A 10,711-nucleotide genomic window follows, 5' to 3' on the forward strand; every position below is an offset into this window, starting at 1 on the left:
GAATTTTGAGGGCCGGTATATATTTTATACCGGTGCCAACGCTATGACATTTTTTTCTCAGGTAGCTGCCAATTGTTAATTTTTGTCTTTTCATCTATTTTTGCAAACTTTTGATGTGCATGTATAGAGATAGGTGCTTGAGTATAGTTATGTAGGTCTGAAGGCAAAACTTTTAAAATTTCGCTAGAAATTTAAAATTTATGTTTTTTTGCACTTTGATGATTCCACCCAGCTTATGTAAAATATGGGTAAAAAGCTTTTGAAAGTGATTTAAATTTAATATTATTGTTTTATGAAAAATTTTAGCAAATATGCATGCATAAACCATATCATGGTGTAATTGAATTAGTAAATGTTACAAGGAGTTGTTACTCAGGCGGAAAATAAAAAATTTAAACTCTACAACTCAGCTGAAAAATTATGTTGCATTTTTGAAGTTATTATATTTTATGCTTTAGATAATGTATCAAAAGAAAACTCTCATGGAAAAGGGTAAAGTGCTGAAATTAAAATTTTATTTAAACAGAGATGAATGAAAAACTTGAGTGGAGTAAGTAAGTCCTGATAATGAATAACTTGAGTCCTCTTGTAACATTTACTAAAGAATAAAAATAAACTAATATACTTGCATTCAGTCCTAGCACAGGGTCAGTAAACTTCCCGTTCCCCCCATGAACATAATATTGAATCCTAAACAACTTGTAAATTAATCACAAACTATTATAATATAAAGGAATTCTGTATCTTACAGAGTAGAGAAGGAGAAGCCTGGTGCTGCCATCTATTGGAAAGGTACCCTCAGTAGGGGCGCCGGGAGATATTATATACCGGTATTAAAAACGCATACATAATCTTCTTTTAATTATCCGTTTTGATTGAAATGCAGCAAATATAGAAGGTTCAGCATGTGTGCGTCATATACACTCCTGAAAAGTAAAATTGCAACACCAAGAAAATGCGCGTAGTGTCATGCAATTTGCAAAAGCGAGAGTTATGAGGTGGATATGCAAAAGTTTAAAGTTGCGCACGCATTGGAGCGCGTGGTACGCATTGTGCGGGCTATAAACGTCAGCCACTTTCTCTTTTCATAAACAGCATCTGAGGCTTTACGGAGCATTGGAGACTGTAGAAGAAGCGTAGAAATTGTCTCAAAGACGTCGGCGATCTCAATCGTCTCAGTACCATCAGTTAGCGACCGGGCACGTGACTGTATTATCGAACTCCATGCGCTTGGTTTGTCGCTGCGCACAATAACCACCCGTGTTGGGCACAATGTGAGCACCATCCAACGTTGTGTCACACAATAAATTCAGGAAGGTGTGCATGCACGTTGAGGAGAAAGTGATGCACACAGGTGCATGTCAGAGCGCATAGACCGGCGTATTCAGCAGTCAACTATTGGAGACCCTTTTCTCCACGTCACGTCACTCCCACCTTCTTAGCGTGCCTTTTTTGGTGTAGTGGTTCTGCACGCTGGGCCGGTGTTCCAGAGACCCGTGGTTCGATCATGTTTATATCTTTTATTTATGGTACCTTATTTATACTAAGGATCACGCGTACTTCAATGGCATGCTTCTTGTAAACTTTAACTATCATGATAACGTATACGTATGGGTGTGTATATCAATATGAGTGAGAGTATGTATACTTTTATTTGTTTCCGAATATCTATGTATGTAAATGTGTACTATGTATCTGTATATGAGTTTGTATTTATATGTATATACATATATTTTGATTTTACTTTTCTTCAAGTGCCTTGTATGCACATGTATATAATTCTTTGTACATTGTCGTACTCTTCTTCAAGTGCCTTGTATGCGCATGTATATATTTCTTTGCACATTGTTGTGCTCTTCTTCAAGTGCTTTGTATGCATATGTATATCTCTTTTTTGCATTTTATAAATGTCATCTGCTCAGCCGGGGCTGCCCAGGGCTGCGGCCTGGTAGCTAGTAGTTGACTCCCGCCGAGTTGGTAAGCAATTTTGCATGGATATATCTATACCTGGGTCAGGAGCCAACTCAGCGGTTTACCTTACCTACCTTCCCCGCGAAGGCGGTTGCTAATTTTTCATCTCTCTGGCTTTTCCAATTAACCTAATGTCTCTACAGAGGCACCCGAACTAAAAAGGTGTTGGATCATGATTCTCCTCACTCAGGCGGGCTGGCTGCGTGGGCGTTTTCGTGATTTTCTCTGTGTGTAACGTGTATACGAGCTAGTTCCACTTAGAAAGTTCTTCACGAAGGCATCCCTCCCTTTAGGCAGATAGCCCTAGTGTGCTCTGCGATAATTAAATGAACCAAACCAACTCCTCACTCAGTACTTGGCGATTGGGTCGCCTAAAAAACCCCAGTCGCCCTTTAAAAGGGGGAGTATATAAGGTATTTCTCCCTCTTTCTTAGCATGCCTTCGTGCTGTAGTGGTTCTGCATGCTGGGCGGTATTCCAGAGGTCCGCGGTTCGGTTCCCAGCGAAGGCGGTTGCTCATTTTTCATCTTTCCTGCTTCCCAAAAAAAAATAAAAAAAAAATAAAAATAAATCCTAATGTCTCTTTAACGTGACATCCGAAGCTGGTTGCCTTTAGGCGCAGATGGATCTGTGTCCACCCAAACTGTTCGCAACAGATTACATGAAGTACGCTTATGTTCACGTGTACCAGCCACAAAAGTATTATTGACTGCTGAACACAAGGTGTGGTGTCAGCGTCATAGTGCGTATACCATCGAATGGCATCGGGTTTTGTTTACGGATGAATCTCTTTTATGTCTGTGAAGGAATGACGGCCGTCGACCCGGAGAACACTACGAAACAGTCGATTTTGTCGAGCGTCATACCAGTCCTGCACCGGACATTATGGTTCGGGGTGGCAAGACGCCCCTGGTACACATTAACGGCAGTTTGACAGCGGACCGCTACCTTACGCAAGTTGTGGAGCTTGTTGTTCTGCTCTGGTTGCAGGGCGCACCCAACACGGTATTCCAACAAGACAATGCCAAGACGCATGTCGCATGGCGTACTCTTAACAGCCTGACCGGATCCACCCATCTTACCTGGCCGGCAGCCTCTCCAAATCTCAATCCCATCGAACACTTGTGGGATGTCATTGGACGTGACATTTACCGAGGACCACGGCCGCAAACCCTGGATGAGTGCCATGCCCGGGGGGGGTGACAATGAACTCATGGATAGCATGCTCTCCGGATTGAGGTCTGTATCACTGGCCGAGGTGGGCACATTAGATACTGAATAAATTTTTTTATAATGATTTTTATGTGTCAGTTTTTTTAATCATTTGCATATCCATGTCCCAACTTTCGGTCCTGCAATTTTCATGACGCTACGAGCCTTCTTTCTTGGTGTTGCAATTTTACTTTTGAGGAGTGTATTTGAAGATTTTGAATATTTTCCTCCCCTCCAATGGAATTTATGAGTTATGTTAATGTGTTTTGCTAAAAAAGTAACAATTTCTAAATGCAGAAGATAATTCGATAGATGCAATTTTGTTTAAAAACAAAAAATATGATAAGATACGTACTGTTCCAAAATATTTCGATATAAACTGTCAAGTGTTCGAATTGTTATGTGAGTAACTGATTACTTTATTGCAAAGATTATTTTGAGGATATTTGTTTTTTCATTGTTTAAACATGATACCTTTGAAAGAGGTATATTAATTTCATAACTTCAAAATATTGAGCATTCATAGAGTAGTGCTGCCATTTAGAATCAAAAGGTGCATTTAATTATGGCAAAGCACACTAGGGCTATCTGCCTAAGGGGAGGGATGCCTTCGTGGAGGACTTTCTAAGGAAAACGGGCTCGAATACACGTTACACATGGGGAAAACCACGAAAACACCCATGCAGCCAGCCCGTCCGCGGGATTCGAACCTCGGACCGAACTACCAGTGTTCAGCGACTTTACCGCTCAGCCGCTGGTGGGCCTTAGAATCAAAAGGAAACAGTAGAAACTTACGATTACAGCTTCTGGTACAGAAAAATTAGCATTTTTTAGAAGGTTAAAAAACTGACAAACATCCTGTATATTTTACATACCGGTGTTCTTGAAAGGTTTTTTTAATCTGTGAGTCCTGCCATGTTCACTTCACCTATAGAAATGTTAATGTATTTTGCTAAAAAAGTAACAATTTCTAAATGCAAATGATAATTCGATAGATGTAATTTTATTTAAAACAAGAAATATGATAAGGTACATACTGTTCCAAAATATTTCGGCAAACTATCAAGTGTTCGAATTATTTATTATGTGAGTAACTGACTATTTTATTGCAAAGACTATTTTGAGGATATTTGTTTTTTTAATAACCAAGTTATAGAGACATTAGGTATTTTTGGAAGGAGAAGAGATGAAAAATTAGCAACCGCCTTCGCCGGGAATCGAACCACGGACCTCTGAAATACCGGCCAAGCGTGCAGAACCACTAAGGCACGCTAGGAAGGCGGGAGAAATACCTTATATACTCCTCCTTTTAAAGGGCGACTGGGGACCCAATCACCAAATCTGGGTGTGGAGAATCATCATCCGACACCCTTTTAGTTCGGGCGCCACTGTAGAGACATTAGGTATTTTTGGAAGCAGAAGAGATGAAAAATTAGCAACCGCCTTCGCCTGGAATCGAACCACGGACTTCTGGAATACTGGCCCCAGCGTGCAAAACCACTACACCACGAGGGCACGCTAGGAAGACGGGAGAAATACCTTATATGCTCCTCCTTTTAATTTTTGGAAGCCGAAGAGATGAAAAATTAGCAGCCGCCTTCGCCGGGAATCGAACCACGGACATCTGGAATACCGGCCCAGCGTGCAGAACCACGAAGGCACTCTATGAAGGCGGATGAAATTATTTCACCGAGAGTGGAATATATCTACTTTACTTTTTTTGTTTTTTTGTTATGCCTTTATGGCTTGGCCTGTCCCCTCATAGCCATATGGCAAGTTTCGCCTGCTATGTGGGCTGGGGGACAGTGCTTAGAACTAACTAACCTTATAAAGTCATAAAACAGAAAAATAATGTATTAGAAAACAATTTGGAATCTGTGTTTCAATATTTTATACAAGATCTTTTCCAGTAAACTTGAAAAACACAAGGGATCGGAAACAAATGTGATCCACTGTATTTGTTTTTAAACAGTCTACATCAGAAGTATACTCATTAAATAAATAGATGGCAATTGAAACGTATATTTTATTTTTAAAGGCTATAGTTAAAAGCAGAATCGTGCCCAAGGGATAGCAATTTCGATTGTGCCGTCAGTGGCATAAAAGGTCTAAGAGGCACTCGGTGCGGAGTTTTAACTTCAACTCATATCCACCAAAATATAAAATGAAATTTATTGAGGAAGCAATTTTTATTCACTTGGTTAAATAAAAAGGTATAATGTTAATTACATTTTAAACAACTTTTTATCTGTGGAAAAATCAAATTAAATGCTTTTTTTTATTAATAAGCCTATTTAATGTACAGTATAAGAAGTTATAGTGCCTAATGAATGGTTTTATTATTATTGTAATACAACTTAATGAAAACTAAATTTTTTACAGTTTTCTTCTCTAGACCTTAATCCAATAAACTATACTTCAACTTAATACTTAGAATCTTTTCTTTCTAACCTTTTATTCAGCAGATTTTGAAATATCGTTGTTAAAATCGATAATTTTAGCTTCCTCATGGTTCGTACGGTCCTTAAGAATCCTTAAAACTCCTTAAGTTTTTTGGAATCAATTTTTGGTTCTTAAAAATCATTAATTTCTGCCAAAATCGGCAAAAGGTCCTTAATTTTAATAATCTGAAATTTTTGTCTGTTTTTACGACTGCCATTTTGAGTATGAATTAGCATTTTGCAGCAACATTTTTGGCGATTCACTGATAAATATGGTTATTTTTTGAATGAGTGAATGGGTTCATTGGTTATAATTTGTTCCTATTTGTAATATAACTAATGGGATACTCGATTTTCTGAGCAAGAAGTGAAACACGAGCATTTCGAAATTATTTCATTTTTTGTAACTCTTAAACAACTTTTAAAATAGCTGAACACTGGTAGTTCGGTCCGAGGTTCGAATCCCACGAACGAGGTGGCTGCAAGGGCGTTTTCGTGGTTTTCCCCATGTGTAACGTGTATACGAACCAGTTTCCATTAGAAAGTACTCCACGAAGGCATCCCTCCCCTTAGGCAGATAGCCCTAATGTGCTTTGCCGTATTCTCAATACACACACCTTAAAAAACTTTCCGCTTTTGCTGATGTGAATTCTTTTATTAAATGGTTCTAAATTTGGCGACTTATCAACATTTTCGCGATTTTAAGATCGGTTTCTATGGAAAATTTTTAATTCCGAACTCTGGGAAGTTTTTGGCGACTTTTTTAGAACATTCTAACACTGATAAATTTCATTAAAATAATGGCAATGTATTGGAATTATATTTAAGAAATAACATTAAAATAAAACATTTTTATTTTTTCCTGTCATATTATAAAGTTGCATTTTGGCCACATATTATACAATGTTTTGAATCTGAAAGGTAAGCAAGGTGTAATGCTATAAAGCACAATTTACAAAACAGTTTTTAGCAAAAGGCAAAATAGCTATGTAATTAATTAGAAACGTCTTTTTATTTTTTTAATGGTAAAAGTTTCTCCCCATTTCTCAGAATATGCATCAGTTTTCTTTTTCTCTACTTTTCACTAGACATATCAAAAATGCTTCTAATCTTATCATGTGGACAGGCATTATAGAAAGAAATTTTTTTATTAATAAAGAATTTGAAAACTGATAATTCAAATAATTAATCTAATATATTTTGTTGCATCATACACAGGGCTGGCGCTAGGCATTTTGCCACCTGATGCAGTCTCTGTGGATCCTAAATTCTGCTGCCTGGTGCCTTTGTAAATTCTGCTTCCAATGCCTGCTCTAAATTCTAAAAGTTTTGCCATTTCTAAATTTTGTTGCTCGGTGTGTCACTATTTTGCCACCTGATGCAGTCTCTGTGGATCCTAAATTCTGCTGCCTGGTGCCTTTCTAAATTCTGCTTCCAATACCTGCTCTAAATTCTGAAAGTTTTGCCATTTCTAAATTTTGTTGCTCGGTGTGTCACTAAATTCTAAAAATTATGCCTCACCAGCTCTATGACCGGACTTTACCATATGTATTTCATATAATGAAAAGGAAACGTGTTGAAGAAACGAACTAAATATATAAAAAGAAAGAAAATTCTTCTTCTTTCTTTTTATATATTTAGTTCGTTTCTTGAGATATGTAGTTATTATTATGTAAATTACCCAGTTGTTAACCATTTCAGCCTTTACTATAATTTCCCATTTCTATTTCCTCACCAGAATGCATATCACTGAGACAGTTTTTAAACTGAGGTTTTTGAAGTGTAAGACAAGAGTGTATTTCTGACCTCGGCTTGCTCCTTGTATTAGTTCCTATCAGCTCTGATAATTTCCATTACCACTGCTGACATTTGAGTTAATTACAACGATATATGAGTTATTGAACCAGATTAAATTGAAATTAAATTGACCACTTGTCTTTGACCACTAGTCCACAATTTTAGTTTGAATTTGACTCTTCTTGTTTAATTACATCACCATGAGCTATAATTGATTTTGTTAGCATAAGAACATGCCTTTATGTTCAAAGTTCTTTTTAAATAAGAAGCTTATTTAAACCTCTGATTTATAGTTACTTTCAGACATAGCCACAATTTGTTTCACGTCTGTCGGGGGGGGGTGGACTATTTAACTTTTACCAGATCAAGTAAACCCTCATAGGTAGTACATTGTTGAAAGGTTGACAGTTAGGAGATAAAGCAGGCAGAAACTAATGAGAACATTGTTTTGCATATTGAAAAAAATTTCTAATTGTTAGAAAAGATGCTTAAGGAGAAGGAAATCGATATAAATTAGCCAAAATGTCTGGGCAGGGCTTCAATTTAAAAAGACTCATAATTATTTTGTTGAGTTTTGTTGCTACAAAATATAAATGTTTAATGTGTAATTATCCTAACATTGTTTAAAATTCAATGTTGTAAATTGCATGTATTTTAAACTGTGAAATTTTATTAGATTGTGATATTAGTAGGGTTTTTTTAACAAATAGTATTAAAAAATAAATTTAATTTGATAGTGTCCATGTAAATCCATATGAATCTAATACCTAATTTAATTACTTATAACTAAGTGCTTACCCTTAAAAATTATCTTTGCATATTAAAGTGAGTTATTGCCTTTCATTAACCTTTACAGTGATCACAAGGTAAAACACAAAAATATAAAAATTCATGTAAAACTTATTCTTTGCATCTAGTGAAACTTAAAATAATGAAAAACAACTTATCACTTCTATCGCTTTAGTGGCTTAATAGAACCTTAAAGTACTTTGGTTATCATAAATTAAGGAAAAATCACAAAAACAGCGATACCTCCCTCAAAAATAAGCCAAACAGTGTAAAATTTGAATATGTTGTCAAGTAAGAGTAGCTGAGTAAAACTGCGATATGCAAATTAGTGGCGCTGCTTTCGGAATTCGTCATCTGGGAGGAGCATAAAAGTCCATGTTTGAGAGCAAGCCCACTTATTTCACTGTGACAGTGACATCAGAAATCTAAGATAGCCAATTCGTAACAATGACCTCCAGGCATCATTTGCCAGCAGAACTGGGATGGAGAGCCATTGGGAGACTAGTCAAACAGAGGCCATTGGGAGAAAGACAAACAGAAGTGGCCAGATGGCTAAATGGGAGTCCTTCTGTGGTTCATAGACTTTTGAGGCAATTTCAAACAACAGATTCGGCACCTAGGAGGTTCAGGCAAGGACGGCCGATTGCTACGACGAGCGCCGATGACCGATATTTTACATTATGTGCACGCAGGAATAGAACCGCTACTCCGACTCTTCTTAGATCCTCCCTTGGTGCAGCCACCGGAAGCTTCGTGTCAACGTCAACTGTGCGTAGGAGGCTTCACGAAGGTGGTCTGTATGCGAGGCGACTAGCCATTTGTGTTCCGCTCACGTCGCGCCATAGGAGGGACGTTTTCAGTCGGCACGACAACATGTCCACTGGAAGCCTGATCAACGGAGGGTTCTCTTTACGGATGAATCCAGGTTTAGTCTAGAAAGCGACAGTAGGCGTTATTTGATATGGAGAGAACCTAGAACCCGTTATCATCCGTCAAACATCCGTGAAAAAGATGCATACGGAAGGGGCACTGTCTGTGTTTGGGGTGGCATTTCTTTGGGTGGACGCACAGACATCCATGTCTTTCCAAGGGGAACCGTGAATGCTCAGATTTATAGAGATGAGATCCTTGATGTTTATGTGCGCCCATATGCCGGGGCAATAGGTGATGCTTTCCTGTTACAGGACGACAACGCAAGACCACACAGGGCTCGCATTGTAGATAATTATCTTCAACAGGAAACAATTATGCGCATGGAGTGGTCAGCTCGATCCCCGGACTTGAATCCTATCGAGCGCGTTTGGGATGCTTTAAGAAGACGTTTAGCTGCTCTCAATCCTCCCCCTCAAACCCTTGTCGCGCTTGCAACTGCTTTTGCAAGAGCCAATGGCTCTCGCTTCCTATGGAACTGATAGAACGCATAACTGAAAGCATCACACATCGCTGTATGTGCTTGTATTGCTTCTAGAGGCAATCATATTCCATATTGAAGGTACTTTTCCTATAGCAAACTGACACCTTCGATTTGTTCATTTTATACATGTGCTAATTTCTATACTACCATATTTGTGTGGTAATTTCTTTTTATGTTATTTGATACCTTACTATGTATTGTATATTGTGGGTAAGTTTCATTAAATTCTACATGTAACTTTTTCAGTAATCGTGATTCTTGTGATTTTCCTTAATTTATGATAACCAGTGTATATTAACTGAGTTACAACCCTTGGAACTCTACACGAAGCTACGACATTAACTGCGTCAGACAGAACTCAGCTAACTTTCAAAACTTACTTTAACTGTGCCTACATCAGGCCTTTCAGGTTTGTTCTGATGAGCAGGTCTCTCTGTAGGCAAGCAGGAGCGGTGACAACAGCCAGTCTTTTGTTATGAATCATGCTGATTATGACTTTAAAGCTCATTTTAACCCATGCTGCTTGACATAAAATCTACTTACTATTTACTAAACCTCTAGATTGAGAAAGTATGTGACAAAGACATTAAAAATAAAAAAAATATCTGTTAGTAAAACGTAACTCAAATGTCACTTATCTTCTTTCAAATATGTCCAGTTATTGTAAGTGTAAAATATTTAATGATACTTGATAAATTTCATAATATTGATTTTATTCTCAAACGCATTAATAATTATATTAATTAAGCTATGTTTAATAATAATGCATCCTACTTATGAATCTCTTTTATTTTTAGGAAAGTATTAAAAAGTGAAGTTCAGGCTAGATATAATATTTTTAATTGAATTTATTCAGTTCCCATTTGCTCACAAGTGCTTAATTTTTATCATTAATGGTCCTTAAAAGTACTTTATTTCCGTGTGCAGAAATGTGTACGAACCCTGTTCCTTGTTTTCACTCGGCAAAATGGCTAAACCAGAGAGTCGTGCTTAGTGAATCTGAGTTGAATATATGTTATTAGATGTTATAATTTAATAATCACACACATTATTGGGTGACTATTGCAGTCCTCTAACAATATGTATGA

Source organism: Stegodyphus dumicola, chromosome 2 (genome assembly GCF_044657685.1).
Source record: "Stegodyphus dumicola isolate Sdum_Otavi_A_Nest chromosome 2, ASM4465768v1".
Lineage (NCBI taxonomy): Eukaryota > Metazoa > Arthropoda > Arachnida > Araneae > Eresidae > Stegodyphus > Stegodyphus dumicola.